Source organism: Cervus canadensis, chromosome 7, assembly GCF_019320065.1.
Source record: "Cervus canadensis isolate Bull #8, Minnesota chromosome 7, ASM1932006v1, whole genome shotgun sequence".
Taxonomy (NCBI): Eukaryota; Metazoa; Chordata; class Mammalia; order Artiodactyla; family Cervidae; genus Cervus; species Cervus canadensis.
Window position 1 is genome coordinate 26,515,244 of NC_057392.1, and position 21,193 is coordinate 26,536,436.

The window sequence follows — 21,193 nt, forward strand, 5'->3', positions numbered from 1 at the left end:
GAGTGGCTTGCCATTTCCTTCTCCAGGGGATCTTCCCGACCCAGGAATCAAACCCTTGTCTCCTGCATTGGCAGGTGAGTTCTTTACTGACTGAGCCACCAGGAAGGCCCCACTACGATTGCTGAAGTGTCTGTTATTTTGTGCTTTCTGGCACTGGCAACTGACTCTGGTCATACCTAATACAGAGTTGGGTACCTGGAAGGAAGATACGGGTGACAGGACCTAAGGAAGCTCAACTGCAGCACTGAGGTAGCAATGGGATGGTGAGGACTCGGTTATTGCAGGTAGGAAAAGCGACAGCTCTTAGTACATGTCAACCAGACATTTGGTTGCATGTTCCCAGTATTACCTTTACTTATTTTTTTTTAATATTTATTCGTTTGGCAGTGTTGGGTCTTAGTTGCAGCACATGGGGTCTTTGCTGCAGCACACAGACTCTCTAGCTGTATGATTCATGCGCTCAGCAAACTGAGGCATGGGGACCCAGCTGCCCTAAGGTGTGTAGGATTCCAGTTCCTCCAGCAGAGATCAAACCCATGCCTCCATGCTGCAAAGTACCTCCTCCACCACTGAACCACCAGGGAAGTCCCCCAGTGTTACCTTAGAAGGCATACTGCCTGCTGACCAAGGCTGAGTGTTAGGAAAAATGGTTTAAAAATTCAGAATGTGGAGCACCCTGAGCTGCTTCCTTTTTACTTCCTGCAAAGTCCAAGGGGGAGGTGAACTGGGAGTGGGGGTGGGGAAGCCAACCAGTCTGTAAATGGAGTACTGTGGTGCCAAGGAAGCCCTCTCTGATGAACTGATAATCTGGGGTCCGCTTCCGTACCCCAGGCAAAGGCAGCCCCGCCTGATGGTTGTACTTAAGTCTCCAAGTTTTACAAATGGCCTCATGTTTTAATTTTTCTGCCTGAGGGTGAGAGCCAGTCAAGAGGTGAGCCTGAGTGTAAGGGCGTGCCCTTCCCGACTAAGCCCATCATTTCATGTGTCCTCGCAGTATCAAATTGTAGAGAATTTTAAAATTTTTATGATTTTGGTGTTTTATCATGGTTTGTTCTTCATAAAGACTTCATCCCAGGTTTTGTAGTTATCTAAGAAATTTATCATTAAACCATAAAGGATGAACAAATACTACTTTTTACATTATGAAGACAGGGATTTTTATCTTTCCTTTATTTAATAACAGCAAGGCACTGAGACATAGTATAATCTGTTACCTTCTTCCTGGTCTACCAGTCTTGAAACTGAAGGTTGGCAGAGAATGGAAGAAATGACACTGAAACCCAAAAGTCTTCTAATTTGCCTACGTTAATGGCTTGATTTTCTCATTTTCATGGTACAAAGGGATATATGTATGTCTATGGACTTCCCTGGTGACTCAGACGTAAAGAATCTGCCTGCAGTGCAGGAGACATGGGTACGACCCCTGGGTTGGGAAGATCTCCTGAAGGAGGGCATGACAACCCACCCCAGTATTCTTGCCTGGAGAATACCCATGGACAGAGAAGCCTAGTAGGCTACAGTCCATGGGGTCGCAAAGAGTTGGACATGACTGAGCGACTAAACCATGAAATATGAAAGTTAATTTTCTCATTAATACCCCCATCAAAGTCAGTATTTAAGACTTCAATCATGTCAATGTGTTTACTTTGCTCCATTACTAACTGATGGAAAGAAAAGATGTATAAAACCCAACGAATGGAAAAGTCATAAAGCCTTAAAGTCAAAGTGAAAATCACTCAGTCGTGTCCAACTCTTTGCGACCGCATGGACTGTATAGTCCATGGAATTCTCCAGGCCAGAATTCTGAAGTAGTTAGCCTTTCCCCTCCCCAGGGGATCTTCCCAACACAGGGATGGAACCTGGGTCTCCCTCACTGCAGGCGGATTCATTACCAGCTGAGTCACAAAGGCTGTTATTGTGTAATCACTAAGTCGTGTCTGACTGTTTGTGACTTCATGGACTACAGCCCATCAGGGAAGCCCACTTAGGAAGCTTACCTGGCAGTAATTATTAGACATGGGTTAGACAGGAATTTGGGTCCTCAGTGAAAAAAGCCTCATGGTATCCTCTTGCTATAAAGAACCTAAAGTCTTATTGACATGCCTTTCCTCCAGATGAAATAGCCAAAGCCCCAGGGACATTGAAGTAGGTGCCAAAGGTCACCTTGCTAGTTAACAGCAGAGGCATAATCAGCCCCCAAGTTGTTCTCAATATTTGGTGTGTCCTCTGTGATGGTTACAGAAGTTTTGTATCATCAAGGTTAAGATGAAAGATCTCCTAAACTGCAAACATGTCTAGATGCATCCTCAGAAAACAATGGGATCCACTTAACTTGTGCTCTTCTGATTGCAAAGAAACTTGTATTCTGGTGAAGCAAAAGATTTCTGTCTCTAGAGTAATGCAGAAACTAAAACCAAAGCAAACCTTGGACAGCAAGATCAAACCAGTCCATCCTAAAGGAAATCAACCCTGAATATTCATTGGAAGGCCTGATGCTTAAGCTGAAGCTCCAATACTTTGGCCACCTGTGGCAAACAGCAAACTCATTGGAAAAAGCCCCTGATGCTGGGAAAGATTGAGGGAAGGATAAGAAGAGGGCAACAGAGGATGTGGTTGGGTGGCATCATCGACTCAATGGACATGAATTTGAGCCAACTCTAGGAGATAGTGAAGGACAGGGAAGCCTGGTGTGCTGTAGTCCATGGGGTCACAAAGAGTGGGACATAACTAAGCAACTGAACAACGAAACCAAAGAAAGATCATGTAGATGTTGAAAGTTCATGAGCAAACACAAATCAGCTAAGGAATAACACTGAAGTCACATCTCCTCTTGTATGCTGTCATTCCTTGAATTTGAGAATCACTCAGCTTTGTGTCTCCTACCCCACTGAGCACATAGTTGGTGCTGAAATTTCTTTTTAATGAATGAAGTATATAAATCTTTGCTTTGTTACCTTAGCATTGTGCCTCTTTCAAAAGAAGCACCTAGTAAACATGTGTCTAATTTCCTGTGTTGTCAGAAATATTGTTAATCATACTGTTAAAAATAAAGACCTCCAGGGCAAACTGAACTAAATTCTCTAAACCACTAGATGCTTTTTCCTCTTTGGGCTGCTCAGCTGTGCAGCTGGAAATGGATGGTGGGGTGAGGGCTTCAGCTTCAGCTCTCCCTCAAATACCCCGGAATGTTGGCTATGTCAGAAAGTGTTTGGAGAATGCCTCGGAAGCTGAGTGGATAATTCCAAAGCAGTATACTCACAAAGATATCTGAACCAGAGAATATGCACTCGAAAATAGATGCATAGAGCACGTCCACAGAATATCAAGTTTTTACCAGGTTTAGGGGCTGCAGCCCGATCTTGTGAACTGAACAATCAAAGTAACTATAAAATATGTGGCACGTGGTTTTATATTGATCTTCTTATGGTAAAATACATATAAAATTGTGATCAAATTCATAGGCATGTTATAAGTGCTATGACCTGATAAATGACACTAGCATGTTTCAGAAAAAAGCTTGTGGAAACAATGATGTCTTTAAAAAAAAGATATACAGGACTTCCCTGGTGGTGCAGTGGATAAGAATCTGCCTGCTAACGTGAGAGACACTGGTTCGATTCCTGGTCCGGGAAAATTCCACATGCCGAGGAGCAACTCAGCCTGTGCTCCACCACGGCTGAACCAGCACTCTGGAGGCCAAGAACTGCAACTACTAAACCTGCGTGTTGTAACTACTGAAGTTCGTGTGCCTAGAGCCTGTACTCCGCAACAGGAGAAGCCACTGCAATGAGAAGCCAGCACACCACAACGAGGGGGTAGCCCCTGCTCGCCACAATTGGAGAAAACCTGTGAGCAGCAACAAAGACCCAATGCAACCAAAACTAAATAAATAAAAAATAATTGGAAAAAATTTAAATAAAAAAAGACATACAATGATTTTTCACTGAATATTAGATATCTTTAGTTGAAATCTGAGAACACCAGCTGAGTATTGAACCCACACTAAGAAAACCATCCTCTCATATTCTCTGCCAGCTCGCACAATCAAAGGGATGTGCGGGTTTACTCAACTGACAACGCAGAGGCAGGAAGGAATTGTCCAGGCTTGGAGTTTCTACTCCTGGGAAGCCTCCAACCATACCAATGTGAAAACATTCTGTTTCTGAGAGTTGAGAGCAAATCAAGAGACTGAGTGGATCTGCCTGGTGGAATACTACTCAGCAATAAAAAATAGCAAACTTCTGATCTACAGAACAGCCTATATGGATCTCAGAAGCTTTCACTAAGTGAAGTAGTCAGATGCAAAGACTGCACACTGGATGATTCCACTTAGACAAAATTTCTATCAAATGCAAAATTATAGAGACAAGGTGGATCGGCATTGCTGGGGCCACAGGTGGGAGTAGGAAGCAAACAGGCAAAGGCAACTTTTCAGGTCAATGGAAGTGTTGAAACACCAGATTGTGCTGTTGGTACATAAATGTATAAATTCACTAAAACTGAAGTCAACTGTATCCTTATAATGAGTGACATTTATGATACATAAATTGTATTTCAACAACTCTGTTTTTGTCAAAAGGAGAAATTATAAGAGATAATTCTTTCAGGACCAGCCTGTTGCACCAACAGATTGCCTCACTTCTGATATTCCTTGTAGCCATCGTACTTTTTTTTTTAAGATTTCTTATACAACCATTTTTAAAGTCTTTATTGAATTTGTTACAATATTGCTTCTGATTTTATGTTTTTGGTTTCTTAGCCTTGGGGCATGTGGGATCTTAGCTGCCTGATCAGGGACTGAACCCACACCCCCTCCATTGGAAGGTGAAGTCTTAACCATTAGACCACTGGCTACAAAGACCATTGTACTTTCTAAATGTGAGAGAATGTTTCCCAAACAAGGTGCTTTGATATACACATCAAGATACTGTTACATTAACTCAGGTTTCCAAAATTGCAATGTACAATTTCAAAGCATAATTATTCTATTCGTCTACTCACAATACCAATGCCATGTCCAAGAATATTAGTATGTCAGATGGAGGGGAAAAAACACACTGGGGGGATGGTGGTGTGACTGGGAGCCCAGGAGAACTTCCTGAGCTTTTCTTGAGACAGACAGCTGTTTAGGGCGGCTCCCGGGGCAGGAGGAGGGGTATTTAGGGTGTAGACTTAAATGCCTTCACTGACAACTGTGGCGTGCTGGTTACACTCATCACCACCACCACCACAGACATGTGAGCAATTATATTGGGAAAAGTCATCTTGGTCAAAGGCAGAAGAATGAATGGAACATTCTGGAGGCAACTTGACTGGGGTTCCTGTCCACAGCAAGCAGTTCTCATACTCGTTGCGCGTCAGAATCTCCCGACTTGTTAAAAAAGCAGGTTCCCAGGCCGGGCCCCAACGCTGCCAAACTGAATATCCAGGAAGGAAGTTTAGAGTCTGAATCTTCAATGAGCTGACAAGTGATCTTTATGCCGAAGGTCCTCAAAACACAGGTTAAGGAACACTGAAGAAAGAAGGGAAAAAAAAAAAGGAAAGCAGGGAGGGAGGGGAGAGGGGGAGGCAAACAGGGAGGGAAAAAGGAAGGAAGGAAGGAAGAAGTAGGAAGGAAAGAAAGATCAAGATGAAGGCCTTGCTGTCTAGTTACTTCCGCTCAATTAGTTTTAATTCCTTCTAAGCTTCCCGCTGTGTTTCATCTCCACATCTGACACTGTGCCCTCATCTTTACCTGTCTCAGCCCTGTTTTCATGTCGAGGAGTCTCACCTGTGTTGGGCTGGAGACATAGCAGTTGAAGTATTTTCTCCTGCACACACCCCCCACTGCCCCGCCATGGGACAGGACTGAACTAGAGGCAGATCAAGCCTTTGCTCACAGGCTCACCTTGGGATCCCCGGAGAAGAAACTGCAGGTGATTCTTTGTTCTGAAACCCTGCTGAGGGGGAGGGAAGCGAGGATCTGTTGGATCTGACAGCCCAGCCCAAACGGCACCCTTCCCCTGGGGAGGACTACCTGCCCTGTGGTCACGTGGGGAGAGAGACCTGCCCTCCCACCTGCGGGCAGTGGTCCACGTGGATCCCTTAGCTCTAGAGATACCCTTGCTTTCCACACCTCTGGGCAATGACCCAGCCCGTGGGTAGTGGTCCTTGGCCACCTCTCAGAGATTCTGCCCACCTGCCAGACCCCATGGGTAAGCCCTGCTTAACAAACACACGGCCCATGTCTGTAACGTGCGTCCCACTGCCTCAGCCACTGGTGTTTGGACCGAGAATGGCCACTTAACCCAAACTGGCCCAATTGGAGCCCCTTTTCCTGGAAACTTGCAATGATAATTAACATATTCCCATCTCAGTGTGAGCTGCCTTTCTAGTACAGAGAAGGAGGAAAACAAGAACTTTAGCGTTGCGTGTCTTTACTCCTGAGGAAGGAGTAGCCTAGAGGTCTAGCGGGGAGAGAGGAGTTGTCTGAGAAAGAGGACACCCTGGAGTGACTCGTTTTGTTTCCCAGTTTGGTCCCCTCTGGGGCCAAGCTCACCTCCTCAGCGCCATTCAGTCTCCTGAGACGCTCCACTACTATTGGGATACAGGGCCCTTCTATGGTTGTTTAATCTACCCTTGACCTGCAATCAGAGTCCTCACAAATTGAGATACAATCATATTCTCCTTTGGCCACCCTTCTCCTCATTTTGGGCTTTCCAGGTGGTGATAGAGGTAAAGAACCTGTCTGCCAACGCAGGAGACATAAGAGATGTGGGTTCGATCCCTGGGTCGGGAAGATCCGCTGGAGGAGGGCATGGCAACCCACTCCAGTATTCTTGTCTGGAGAATCCCCAAGGATAGAGGAGCCTGGTGGGCTACAGTCCATGGGATCGCAAAGCTGGACACGACTGAAGTGACTTAGCATACATGCACCTCCTTGTTTAAACTTGTATCCCTTCCTTCGGCAGACAGGAAGGCAGACCACATTGTCTTACTGTTGGTGCAAAATGAGAGCTTTCCCCAAAAAGTGATCTGGTTTGAATTACTGACTATACCATATGCTGACTGTATTTGAAATTATGAAATAACCTTTAGGAACAAAAATGGAACTGTGGATATGTTTTGTTTTAAAAAGAGTCCTTGTCCCTACAGTGTAGCATGTGGAACTCTGCTCAATATTATGTGGCACCTGATGCAAAGAGCCAACTCATTAGAAAAAACCCTGATGCTCGGAAAGACTGAAGGCAGGAGGAAAAGGGGAAGACAGAGGAGGAGATGGTTGGATGGCATCACCAACTCGATGGACATGAGTTTGAGCTAGCTCCGGGAGATGGTGAAGGCCAGGGAAGCCTAATGTGCTGCAACGTACAATATGCTGGGAAGGACAAATGTTTGCAGAGCTGGACACAACTGAGTGACTGGACAATAACAGTCTATAAAAGTATTGAATCACTATGTTCTATACCTGAAACTAATGTAGTATTGCAAATCAACTATAGTTTGATAAAAGTCTTTTAAAATGAAAAATACTAAAATTCTTGTCTTTATACTAGGCACAATAGGCTATTATTAAAGTGTTTTCAAGATTGAAAAAAAAATATTATGTGGCAGCCTGGATGGGAGGGGAGTTTGGCGGAGATTGGATACATGTATATGTATGGCTGAGTCCCTTCACTGTTCACCTAGAACTATCACAACACTGTTAATCAGTATACCCCAATACAAAATAAAAAATATTATTATTTTAGAATAATATTTTATTTAAAAAATAATTTAAAAAAGTCTCTGTCTTTAGAGTTACATATTGAAATATTGATGCCTGAAATGATATGGTGTCAGGATTTGCTTCTAAATGATGCCACAGGGTGGGAAGTGGGTGAGGGCATAGATGAAACAAGTTGACCTTGAGCTGATAATTGTTGAATCTGGGTCACTGGGGTTCATCGTATGAGTCTGTGTACTTTTCTACATATTTAAATTTTCCCATGATAAGTAATTCTAAAAATATCAATAGGAATTTTTTCAAGGGATTGCCTTGGAAATAACACGAAACTCCTGCTGCTGCTGCTGCTGCTGCTAAGTTGCTTCAGTCGTGTCCGACTCTGTGTGACCCCATAGACGGCAGCCCACCAGGCTACCCCGTCCCTGGGATTCTCCAGACCAGAGCACTGGAGTGGGTTGCCATTTCCTTCTCCAAAGCATGAAAGTGAAAAGTGGAAGTGAAGTTCGTTAGTCGTGTCCGACTCTTCGCGACCCCATGGACTGTAGCCCACCAGGCTCCTCCGTCCATGGGATTTTCCAGGCAAGAGTACTGGAGTGGGTTGCCATCGCCCTCTCCTATCAACACTCAAAAGTAGGAAGACGCTTCTTAAATTGGAGATCCAGAAGTGTCACTCCAAAGGCAGTCACCACTAATGGGAGCAGCTTTTGTGTACCGTGCGGCTAGTGTGTGCATTAAAACATGGCCAGGGGTGTATGTCCCCACCTTCCCTTGAATGAAACTAACAACCCTGTGCTTGTGTTCGATTTATCTCCAAAGGTGCAATCCAAAATAAAATATCCTAAGATCTGTAGCTTTCTTTTATATTAGAAAACAATACTACAGGACCTCCCTGGAGGTCCAGTGGTTAAGACTCTGAGATTCCACTGCAAGAGGGTGCAGGTTTCATCCCTGGTTGGGGAACTAAAACCCCACATGCAGAACAGCGTGGCAAAGCAAAAACAGACAAAGAAAAACTACACACAACTATATACTGAGTGGTTTTTGTTTTATTAAAAATTATGTGGTAGATTTAAAAGTAAGAAACATTCTCTCAAAGTAGAATATTTTCCAAATAGGTTGAAAGCATGTGTGCAGGAAAATAAAGCATCTTGGGTGCTCTCCAACAGCCCCCAAAGGCTCTGTATATCCATGCATGCCTTCTTATTTAGAGGAGTGAGTAGGAGGTGGAGGGGGAGGGCGCTTGTTGAGTGTTCAGAGCATCTGATTTCATTCTTTATATATTCCCTATGCTTCCAGTGGTCTTTTCTGGGGACATGGATTTGTGGAGAAGTATCTAAAGTTTAAGTTGTAATTGTCCATTTCACCTTCATCCCTATCTGTTTTCAAGGTGGCCAAAGTCAGTTCTTTGCAGGAGGACCCAAGGGGACCATCTGCTCCCTGTATGATCCATCACTCTCCTGTTTGTATGGTTATCCTCATGCTTAGAGACATTTGGGGGCCCACCTCTGAGACCAGGAACCCTAACTGCCCGTTTAATATCCAAATGTCCATTTCTTTCCATCGGTCCTTTCCTGCCTCTGCCTCCCTTGCTCCTTCTTCCCGTTCATGTTTACTTTGATTGAACTTTGCAATACTCCTCTCCTGGCTGATCTTTCTACTGCCGGTTTTCACGCTTGTAACACGTGTGTATTCAAACCAGTTCATACTGCCTTAGTTGTGGCTCCTTTGATTTCAAGTGCTGAAGGCCCACTCTACCTCACGGAAACAGAAGTTCACTGCAAGGACATTTCCAATCAAAACATACTGGGATCAAAAAAAGGAAAAAAAAAAACCAACCAAATCCATTTCTACACTGAAGGGCTCAATGACTACCTTCATTGCACCTCCAGGTATTGATAAATGAGACTAAAGATTTAACATCACAAAGAGAGCAACTAAAAATTTCTTTGTTCATGTGAAATACTTATACCACAGAATAAAGCTAATAATATGGCTGAGTCAATGAAGCCATTAATAGTTGACATCAGTTCTCCATGGAGCCATGTCCTTTTGCAGTGAGGGTGATAATAACGAGAAACAGAATCCCACACGAGGCCTCACCTCACCACATCCCCAACCCAGGCTAACTTTTAGTCCATTGCAAACTTCAGCTCTTAAAATAGTATTTAATTTGAAATATTTTAAAGAAAAATGCAAAGGCCTTTCAAAGTATAATTTCTTCTCTGGATTGTATTTCTATAGCCGTGACTGACTATGAAATGAAGTATCATACTGTGTCCTGTAACTGTTTAATACTAACACAGTAAAATCACTTAAGTACAGACATAAGAAGAATTTTGTTAAACCTATGTAATATGTTTGGACAATAACTTTGTATACGTATTTTAAAATGATTTTCCTTATTTATTTATGGCTGTGCTGGGTCTTTTCTCTAGTTGCAGAGAGCGGGGGTTACTCTCGTTGCGGTGCATGGACTTCTCATTGAGGTGACTTCTCTTGAAGCAGAGCATGGGCTTTAGGGTGAGCGGGCTTCAGTAGCTGCGACGCGGCAGGCTCAGTAGTTGCAGCACACGGGCTTAGTTGCTCCACATCTTGTGGGATCTTCCCGGATCAGGGATCAAACCCACGTCTCCTGCGTGGGCAGGCGGATTCTTTACCACTGAGCCAGCAAGGAAGCCCCAATAACTTTGTATATTATATTTTTGTGCAGAACCCTTAGGGAGAAATATATTTTATACAGCCATACAGTAAACCCTGAATTAAAAGTTATACAAAACAATATTTAACTTTTCCTCTAAGTATTCTACTATTTTCTATTATTTTCTCTTTTGTTTTGTTTTTGGCTGCACTGTGTGGCATACAGTACTTCCCCTACCAAACTGGACCACCAAGGAAGGTCTCCCTCTCTTTTTTTAAAAAGGTTTTGTTATGGGGCACATAGCTGACTTGAAGTTTGGAAAACATCGCTTTATTAACAAATAGTGACATAGACTATTTAGTGATAACAAACACCCATGCAGTCACTCTTGACAGTCTCCGGAACAGCAAGATCAAACCGGTCAATTCTAAAGGAAATAAAATCTGAATATTCATTGGAAAGGCTGATGCTGAAGCTGAAACCCCAATACTTTGGCCACCTGATGCAAACAGCTGACTCTTCAGAAAAGACCCTGATGCTGGGAAAGACTGAAGGCCAAAGGAGAATGGGGTGACAGAGGATGCGATGGTTGGATGACATCACTGACTCACTGGACATGAATTTGAGCAAACTCTGGGAGACAGTGAAGGACAGGGAAGCCTGGAGTGCTACAGTCCATGGGGTCACCAAGAGTCAGACACGACTTAGTGACTGAACAACAACAAATGTAGTCACTGCAGGGCTTTGAGAAATCCTTAAATTTTGCTGTATCTCCTTTCAATTATTATTTTTTTTTTATTAAAATATCATAGTTGTTGCTCAGTAGCTGGAATCAAAGGTCTCCGTGTACCCCTCTCAGGTCCAAGACATCTCTGCCTTCCCAGGGGCAAGAACTATTCTGGGCTTGGTGATTATTGTCCCCAGGCCTGCTTTTATGCGATTACTACAAATGTGTGGATCTGTAGCAACTTACAAAGTTGATTTTAAGCCTGGAACTGGTGCTGTTCCTTCCCCAAGACCAAACAGGCACCAGAAGAGGCAGATTTGTCAATTTTTTCTTTTTCTTTTAATGTCATACGTGACAAAGTAAAAAACGAATTTTAAAAAAATTTTTACTGAGGTATAGTTGATTTATAATGTGTTAATTTCTACTGTATAGCAGTGATTCAGTTATACATATAGACATTTTAAAAAAATATTCTTTTCCATGATGGTTTATTGGAGGATGTTGAATATAATTCTCTGTGCTATACAGTAGGACCTTGTTGTGTATCCATTCTATGTATAATAGTTTACATCTGCTAACCCCAACCTTGAAAATACCAGACCATTGTGCTCGCTTCGGCAGCACATATACTAAAATTGGAACGATACAGAGAAGATTAGCATGGCCCCTGCGCAAGGATGACACGCAAATTCGTGAAGCGTTCCATATTTTTAAAAAAAAAAAAAAAAAAAAAAAAAAAAAAAAAAAAAAGAAAATACCAGACCATCTAACTTACCTCCTGAGAAATCTGGATGCAGGTCAGGAAGCAACAGCTAGAACTGGACATGGACCAACAGACTGGTTCCAAATCAGGAAAGGAGTATGTCAAGGCTGTATATTGTCACCCTGCTTATTTAACTTATATGCAGAGTACATCATAAGAAACGCTGGGCTGGAAGAAGCACAAACTGGAATCAAGATTGCCAGGAGAAATATCAATAACCTCACATATGCAGATAACACCACCCTTATGGCAGAAAGCAAAGAGGAACTAAAGAGCCTCTTGCTGAAAGTGAAAGAAGAGAGTGAAAAAGTTGGCTTAAAGCTCAGCATTCAGAAAACTAAGATCATGGCATCTGGTCCATCACTTCATGGCAAGTGGATGGGGAAACAGTGGAAACAGTGGCACACTTTATTTTCTTGGGCTCCAAAATCACTACAGATGGTGACTGCAGTCATGAAACTAAAAGACACTTACTCCTTGGAAGGAAAGTTATGACCAACCTAAACAGCATATTAAAAAGCAAAGACATTACTTTGCCAACAAAGGTCCATCTAGTCAAGGCTATGGTTTTTCCAGTAGTCATGTATGGATGTGAGAGTTGGACTATAAAGAAAGCTGAGTGCAGAAGAATTGATGCTTTTGAACTGTGGTGTTGGAGAACATTCTTGAGAGTCCCTTGGACTGCAAGGAGAGCCAACCAGTCCATCCTAAAGGAAATCAGTCCTGAATATTCATTGGAAGGACTGATGCTGAAGCTGAAACTCCAATACTTTGACCACCTCATATGAAGAGTTGACTCATTGGAAAAGACCCTGATGATGGGAGGGATTGGGGGCAGGAGGAGAAGGGGACGACAGAGGATGAGATGGCTGGATGGCATCACCAACTCGATGGACATGAGTTTGAGTAAACTCCAGGAGTTGGTGATGGACAGGGAGGCCTGGTGTGCTGCGATTCATGGGGTCGCAAAGAGTCAGACACGACTGAGTGACTAAACTGAACTGAACTGAACTGAAAAGAGAAAAATTTGGAAGAGACTAGTCTAAACATCTCATGGTTATATCACGGATTTCTTATTATCCAGATGTTAGATATTACTTATCTGCTGCTTATATTTAATTTCAAAATTTAATGAAGGATCAAAAGAAAGTGTGGGCAGGTATTGTGTACACATATAGATGAAAAATCTACAACTACCACCAAATACAATTCAGGACCATACAATTCAGGCTCATATGCTCTGAGCCTCATGACTATATGATAAAATATTTCTGTGTTACATATTATCCTTTTTATGTATTTCTGGATAACATATGCATATTATCTTTTCAGAGAATTCTTGAAGGTTGCTATCTTCATTTTGAACTTACTTCAGTCCAACTTCACATGACGCTATCCCACTTCACCTATAAAGTAAAAGTCTTACAACGGTAAACTCCCAATTCTTCTACTTCTGTGATATCAGTGTTATATATTTTACTTCTACATGTATTATTAAGTCCACACTACATTGTTATTGTTATTGTGCTAGAGCATACATTCTTAACACAGATGACGTTCTCGCTTATCATGGGGGAATATTAGATTGAAATGCCTAAAAAGGTTGCTTAGGAGGACTGTTGGAGAAGAAAATGGCAACCCAGTCCAGGATTCTTGCCTGGAGAATCCCGTGGACAGGGGAGCCTGGTGGGCTGCCGTCTATGGTGTGGCACAGAGTTGGACATGACTGAAGTGACTTAGCAGCAGCAACAGCAGGAGGATTGTGATGAAAACCTTGAGAATCTCTACTCTTGGCAGTCAATTATCTTGTAATGAAAATTTAATCATAAAGTAAAGTCACGTTTGACTCATAAACACATATTTACCATTTCCGGAGCTTTTAATTCTTTTGTGTGGACCCAAGTTTCCATCTGATATCATTTATCTTCAGCCTGAAGAACTTTCTTTGATATTGTTTCTCTGATATTTGACACCAGTGCAGGTCTGATGATGACAAATTATTTGTCTGAAAAAGTTTTATTCACCTTAATTTGATGGGAGCGGGGGAGGTGTATTTTTGCTGGATGTAGAATTCTAAGTTGCCAGTTTCTTTTAACACTTTAAAGATATCTTCCAGTTGCCTCTGGAAGATATATTTCTATATTTTTCTATATATATGTTTCTATATATTATATATTTATTTATATTTATATATTTATTGGAATATATATTGGAAGGACTGATGTTGAAGCTGAATCTCCAATCCTTTGGCCACCGGATTCAAAGAACTGACTGCTTGGAAAAGACCCTGATGCTGGGAAAGATTGAAGGTGTGAGGAGAAGGGGACGACAGAGGATGAGATGGTTGGATGGCATCACTGACTCAATGCACATGGTTTTGGGTGGACTCTGGGAGTTGGTGATGGACAGGGAGGCCTGGCATGCTGCGATTCATGGGGTTGCATAGAGTTGGACACTACTGAGCGACTAAATTGAACTGAACTGAACATTCAAGATATTCCCACTATCAATCCAGAGATGAAAGCAACTAAAGTGTCCATCAATGAGTAAATGGATAAAGGAGATATATATGTATAATGGAATACTGCTCAGTCATAAAAAGAATGAAATAATGTCATTTGCATTAACCTGGATGAACATGGAGATTATCATACTAAGTGAAGTAAGTCAGATAGAAAAAACAAATATCATTTGATATCACTCTTATGTAGAATCTAAACATTTGATACAAATGAACTTATTTACAAAATAGAAATAGAGACATAGGAAGCAAACTTTATGGTTGTCAAAAGGGAAGGGTGGGGGAAGGGATAAATTCGTAATTTGGGAGTAACATAGATACAACTATATATAAAATAGATAAACAACAAGGACCTATTCTATAGCACAGGAAACTATACTCAATATTTTGTAATAACCTTTATGGAAAAATACTCTGCAAAAGAATGTATACATGTATATAACTGAATCACTTTGCTGTACATTTGAAACTAACACAACATTGTAAATCAGCTGTGCTTCAATTTTAGAAAAGATATTCTGTCATTTATTTTTAGTGATTAGATTTTGATGCATTTGAATAGGTATGTGTGTGTGTGTATGTGTAAGTGAATTGTGTTTGGAAGCCACTGAGCTTTTTGGGTCTATATGTTTATAGTTTTCAAATTTGGAAAAATTTTCAGCCATCAACTTTTCAAATGTATTTTCTCCTCCCTGCTCCTTACTTGCTTTGGGGCCTCTAATTAAATGTGTGTTAAAGCAGTCTATATTTCTTGCAGATTTATTTCCCACCAGTCTTTCTTGCTATGTATTTATTTTAGAGAGATTCTATTTTTATACCTTCAAATTCTTTGATCTCTTGTTATGCAGTGTCTAATCTTGTGCTATTAATACAAACAAGCGATGTTAATTTCATATATTGCATTTCCATCTGTAGAAACGTCTTTTGTTTCTTTTTTATTTCTCATTTAATTCTATACGTTTCATTTAAATTCTGAAACATAGGGTTATAGCACTTGTTTTAATGTTCTTGTCTACTAGTTCCTTCATAGCTGTCATTGCTGAGTCCCTCCCATTGGCTGATTTCTCATCTGATTATCAGTTCAGTTCAGTTCAGTCACACAGTCATGTCCGACTCTTAGTGATCCCACGGACTGCAGCACGCCAGGCTTCCCTATCCATCACCAACTCCTGGAGCTTGCTCAAACTCATGTCCATTGAGGTGGTGATGCCATCCAAACATCTCATCCTCTGTCGTCCCCTGCTGCCCCCACCTTCAATCTTTTCCAACATCAGGGTCTTTTCCAATGAGTCAGTACTTCGTATCAGGTGGCCAAAGTATTGGAGCTTCAGCTTCAGCATCAGTCCTTCCAATGAATATTCAGGACTGATTTCCTTTAGGATGGACTGGTTGGATCTCCTTGCAGTCCAAGGGACTCTCAAGAGTCTTCTCCAACACCACAGTTCAAAAGCATCCATTCTTTGGCACTCAGGTTTCTTTATATTCCAACTGTCACATCCATACACGACTACTGTAAAAACCATAGCTTTGACTAGATGGACCTTTCCTGGCAAAGTAATGTCTCTGTTTTTTAATATGCTGTCTAAATTGGTCATAGCTTTTCTTCCAAGGAGCAAGCATCTTTTAATTTCATGGCTGCAGTCACTATCTGCAGTGATTTTGGAGCCTAAGAAAATTAAATCTGTCACTGTTTCCATTGTTTCCCCATCTATTTGCCATGAAGTGATGGGACCAGATGCCATGATCCTAGTTTTTTGAATGTTGAGTTTTAAGCCAGCTTTTTCACTCTCCTATTTCACTTTCAGCAAGAGGCTCTTTAGTTCCATTTTGCTTTCTGCCATAAGGGTGGTGTCATGTGCATAACTGAGGTTTTTGATATTTCTCCTGGCAATCTTGATTTCAGTTTGTGCTTCATCCAGTCCAGCATTTCACATGATGTACTCTGCATATAAGTTAAATAAGCAGGGTGACAATATACGGCCTTGAAGTACTCCTTTCCCAATTTGGAACCAGTCCGTTGTTTCATGTCCTGTTCTAACTGTTGCTTTTTGACCTGCATACAGATTTCTAAGGAGGCAGGCAAGGTGGTTTGGTATTCTCATCTCTTGAAGAATTTTCCACAATCTGTTGTGATCTACAGAGTCAAATGCTTTAGCATAGTCATTGAAGCAGAAGTAGATGTTTTTCTGAATTCTCTTGTTTTTCCTATGATCCAATGGATGTTGGCAATTTGATGTCTGGTTTCTCTGCCATTTTAAAATCCAGCTTGAACATCTGGGTTCTCGGTTCATGTACTGTTGAAGCCTGGCTTCGAGAATTTTGAGCATGACTTTGCTAGGGGGAGATGAGTGCAATTGTATGGTAGTTTGAACATTCTTGGGCATTGCCTTTCTTTGGGATTAGAATGAAAAGTGACCTTTTCCAGTCCTATGGCCACTGCTGAGTTTTCCAAATGTGCTAGCATATTGAGTGCAGCACTTTCATAGTATCATCTTCTAGGATTTGAAATAGCTTAACTGAAATTCTATCATCTCCACTAGTTTTACTCATACTGATGCTTCTTAAGGCCCACTTGACTTCACATTCCAGGATGCCTGGCTCTATGTGAGTGATCACACCATCATGGTTATCTGGATCATGAAGATCTTTTTTGTATAGTTTTTCTGTGTATTCTTGCCACCTCTTCTTAATATCTTCTGCTTCTGTTAGATCCATACTGTTTCTGTCTTTGTTGAGCCCATCTTTGCATGACATGTTACCTTGGTATCTCTAATTTTCTTGAAGAGGTCTCCAGTCTTTCCCATTCAATTGTTTTCCTCTTATTTCTTTGCATTGATCATAGGAAGGCTTTCTTATCTCTCCTTGCTATTCTTTGGAACTCTGCATTGAGATGGATGTATCTTTCCTCTTCTTGTTTGCCTTTCACTTATCTTCTTTTCTCAGCTATTTGTAAGGCCTCCTCAGACAACCCATTTTGCCTTTTTGCATTTCTTCTTCTTGGGGATGGTTTTGATTAATGCCTCTTGTACAATGTTATGAACCTTTGTCCATAAGCACTCTATCAAAGCTAATCCCTTGAATCTATTTGTCACTTCCACTGTATAATCCTAAGACATTTGATTTAGGTCATACCTGAATGGTCCCTTGGTTTTCCCTCCCTACTTTCTTCAATTTAAGTCTGAATTTGGCAATAAGGAGTTCATGATCTGAGCCACAGTCAGCTCCCGGTCTTGTTTTTGCTGACTATATACAGCTTCTCCATCTTCAGCTGCAAAGAATATAATCAGTCTGATTTCGGTATTGACTATCTGGTGATGTCCATGTGTAGAGTCTTCTGTTCTGTTGTTGGAAATGGGTTTTTGCTATGACCAGTGCGTTCTCCCAGCAAAACTCTGTTAGCCTTTGCCCTGCTTCATTCTGTACTCCAAGGCCAAATTTGCCTGTTACTCCAGGTATCTCTTGACTTCCTACTTTTGCATTCCTGTCCCCTATGATGAAAAGAACATCTTTTTTTGATGCTAGTTCCAGGTCTTGTAGGTCTTCATAGAACCGTTCAGCTTCTTTATATCTCTATTTCTTATCTAATATTTTTCTACTGAATAACAGACATTGTGTGTGTTACAAACCAGAATGTTTGGATTGAGTTTTCATCTTTTAAAGACTGTTTCAGCTGACAGTTGTTTTACTTGAGGCTATCAATTTGATACCTTCAAGATCTATTTTTATTTTTTTAATTACTGTATTTTTTGGCTTTGCCATGAAGCATGCGGGATCTTAGTTCCCTGACCAGAGATTAAATCCTGGCCTCCAGCAGCTGAAGCATGGAGTCCAAACCACTTGACTGCCATGGAATTCCCAAGGCCTGTTTTTAAATTTTGCTGGACCCACTGAGTGTAGCCTCATTGCAGAACCCTTTGCCTTTACACTGACCATTTCTCCTCTTGCGTCTCCATTGAATGTTGCCTATATTTCTGTTCTGGCTGGAAAGATGCAAGTGTCTTCCTGCTCTGTGTATGTTCTGGGCATTCCTTAGACTACAATTCTCTGGTCACTCTTTATAGAGCTTCCTGGGGATTCACTCTCCCCACATGCAGTCGAGTACTCTGCAAAGACTCAGTGGCACCTTCACACGGATTGCAGGAGTTCTCTCTCTGCATTGTATCTTCCTTTCCAGAACTCTTTCCTGGCCTCAGCCTTCCTGAACTATAATCTCTGCTTCCTTCAACTGAGAAGGCCATCATAACTGGCCATTCCCCCTTCTCTGTATCACACTTCAGAACAAGTTAGTTTCCTTCCTCAAACAGCTCACAGTTCTGCATTGTCTGTTTTTTGGTATTTGTCAGCATTTGGTTTATATATCAGGCTGTTGTTCAGTTGCTCAGTCGTGTCCGACTCTTTGTGACCCCATGGACTGCAGCACACCAGGCCTCCCTGTCCTTCACTGTCTCCCAGAGTTGGCTCAAACTCATGTCCATCGAGTCAGTGATGCCATCCAACCATCTCTTCCTCTGTCGCCCCCTTCTCCTCCTGCCTTCAGTCTTTCCCATCATCAGGGTCTTTTCCAATGAGTCGGCTCTTGGTATCAGGTGGCCACAGTATTGAAGCTTCAGCTTCAGCATCAGTCCTTCTAGTGAATATTCAGGACTGATTTCCTTTAGGATTGACTGGTTTGATCTCCTTGCAGTCCAAGGGACTTTCAAGAGTCTTCTCCAACACCACAGTTCAAAAGCATCAATTTTTCAGTGCTCAGCCTTCTTTATGGTCCAGCTCTCACATCTGCATTTGACTTCTGGAAAAACCATAGCTTGACTATACAGACCTTCATTGGCAAAGTCATATCTCTTCTTTTTAATACACTGTCTAAGTTTGTCATAGCTTTTATTCCAAGGAGCAAGTGTCTTCTAATTTCATGGCTTCAGTCAGCATCTGCAGTGATGGTAGCCCCAAGAAGATAAAATCAGTCAGTTTCCACTTTTCACCCCATCTATTTGCCATGATATGATGGACCAGATGCCATGATCTTCATTTTTTGAATGTCAAGTTTTAAGCCAGCTTTTTCACTCTTCTCTTTTACCCTCATCAAGAGGCTCTTTAGTTCCCCTTTGCTTTCTGTGATTTGAGTAGTATCATTTGTATATCTGAGATTGTTGATATTTCTCCCAGCAATCTTGATTCCAGCTTGTGATTCATCCTGCCTGACATATCACATAATGTACTCCACATATAAGCTAAATAAGCAGGGACACCATATAGAGCCTTATATATTATATTTAAAGCTTTTTAGTCATTTATGGAGAAATATGAAGACTAGTATGACACCATTCACTCCATCAGGGCAGAAAGTATAAGTATTGTGAATTTTAATGTGCCATTTAAAAAATTATAACTCATACAGCATGGGGAATATTTATCAGTTCAGTTCAGTCACTCAGTCATGGCCGGCTCTTTGCGACCCCATGAACTGCAGCATGCCAGGCCTCCCTATCCATCACCAACTCCCGGAGTCCACCCACACCCATGTCCATTGAGTCGGTGATGCCATCCAACCATCTCATCCTCTGTCTCTCCCTTCTCCTGCCTTCAATCTTTCCCATCATCAGGGTCTTTTCAAATGAATCAGCTCTTCACCTCAGGTGGCCAAAGGACTGGAGTTTCAGCTTCAACATCAGTTCTTCCAATGACTGATTTCCTTTAGGATGGACTGGTTGGATCTCCTTGCAGTCCAAGGGACTCTCAAGAGTCTTCTGCAACAGCACAGTTCAAAAGCATCAATTCTTCAGTGTTCAGCTTTGTTTATAGTCCAACTCTCACATCCATACATGACTACTGGAAAAACCATAGCCTTGACTAGACGGACCTTTGTTGGCCAAGTAATGTCTTTGCTTTTAAATATGCTGTCTAGGTTGGTCATAACTTTTCTTCCAAGGAGTAAGTGTCTTTTTATTTCATGGCTGCAGTCACCATCTGCAGTGATTTTAGAGCCCCCAAAAATAAAGTCTACCACTGTTTCCACTGTTTCCCCATCCATTTGCCATGAAGTGATGGACCAGATGCCATGATCTTAGTTTTCTGAATGTTGAGCTTTAAGCCAACTTTTTCACTCTCCTCTTTCACTTTCAGCAAGAGGATCTTTAGTTCTTTTTTGCTTTCTGCCATAAGGGTGGTATCATCTGCATATCTAAGGTTATTGATATTTCTCCTGGCAATCTTGATTCCAGCTTGTGCTTCCTCCAGCCCAACATTTCTCATGATGTACTCTGCATATAAGTTAAATAAGCAGGGTGACAATATACAGCCTTGACGTACTCCTTTTCCTATTTGGAACCAGTCTGTTGTTCCATGTCCAGTTCTAACTGTTGCTTCCTGACCTGCATACAGGTTTCTCAAGAGGCAGGTCAGGTGGTCTGGTATGCCCATCTCTTTCAGAATTTTCCACAGTTTATTGTGATCCATAGAGTCAAAGGCTTTGGTGTAGTCAATAAAGCAGAAATAGATGTTTTTCTGGAACTCTCTTGCTTTTTTGATGATCCAGCGGATGTTGGCAATTTGATCTCTGGTTCCTCTGCCTTTTCTAAAACCAGCTTGAATATCTGGAAGTTCACGGTTCACATATTGCTGAAGCCTGGCTTGGAGAATTTTGAGCATTACTTTACTAGCGTGTGAGATGAGTGCAATTGTATGGTAGTTTGAGCACTCTTTGGCATTGCCTTTCTTAGGGATTGGAATTTGGGGGGATATTTATAATAACCTTAAATAGGGTATAATCTATAAATTTTTGAATCACTATGTTGTACACTGGCAGCTAATAATACTTCAACTGGAAAACAAAAATAATAATA

At 41.7% G+C, this 21,193-nt stretch overlaps 1 long non-coding RNA gene and 1 other non-coding gene across 2 annotated transcripts in view; both read left to right on the forward strand.

The window, feature by feature from the left end:
• Nucleotides 1–25: 25 nt before the first annotated feature.
• Nucleotides 26–21,193, forward strand: part of LOC122445216 — a 35,702-nt gene continuing 14,534 nt past the window's right edge. The window contains exons 1-2 of the long non-coding RNA XR_006270478.1: nucleotides 26–74; nucleotides 186–284. This is a non-coding gene — a long non-coding RNA (uncharacterized LOC122445216). The remainder of the gene's footprint in view (nucleotides 75–185; nucleotides 285–21,193) is intronic.
• LOC122445708 lies at nucleotides 11,676–11,782 on the forward strand. The gene has a single exon (XR_006270652.1). It is a non-coding gene; the product is annotated as a U6 spliceosomal RNA (small nuclear RNA).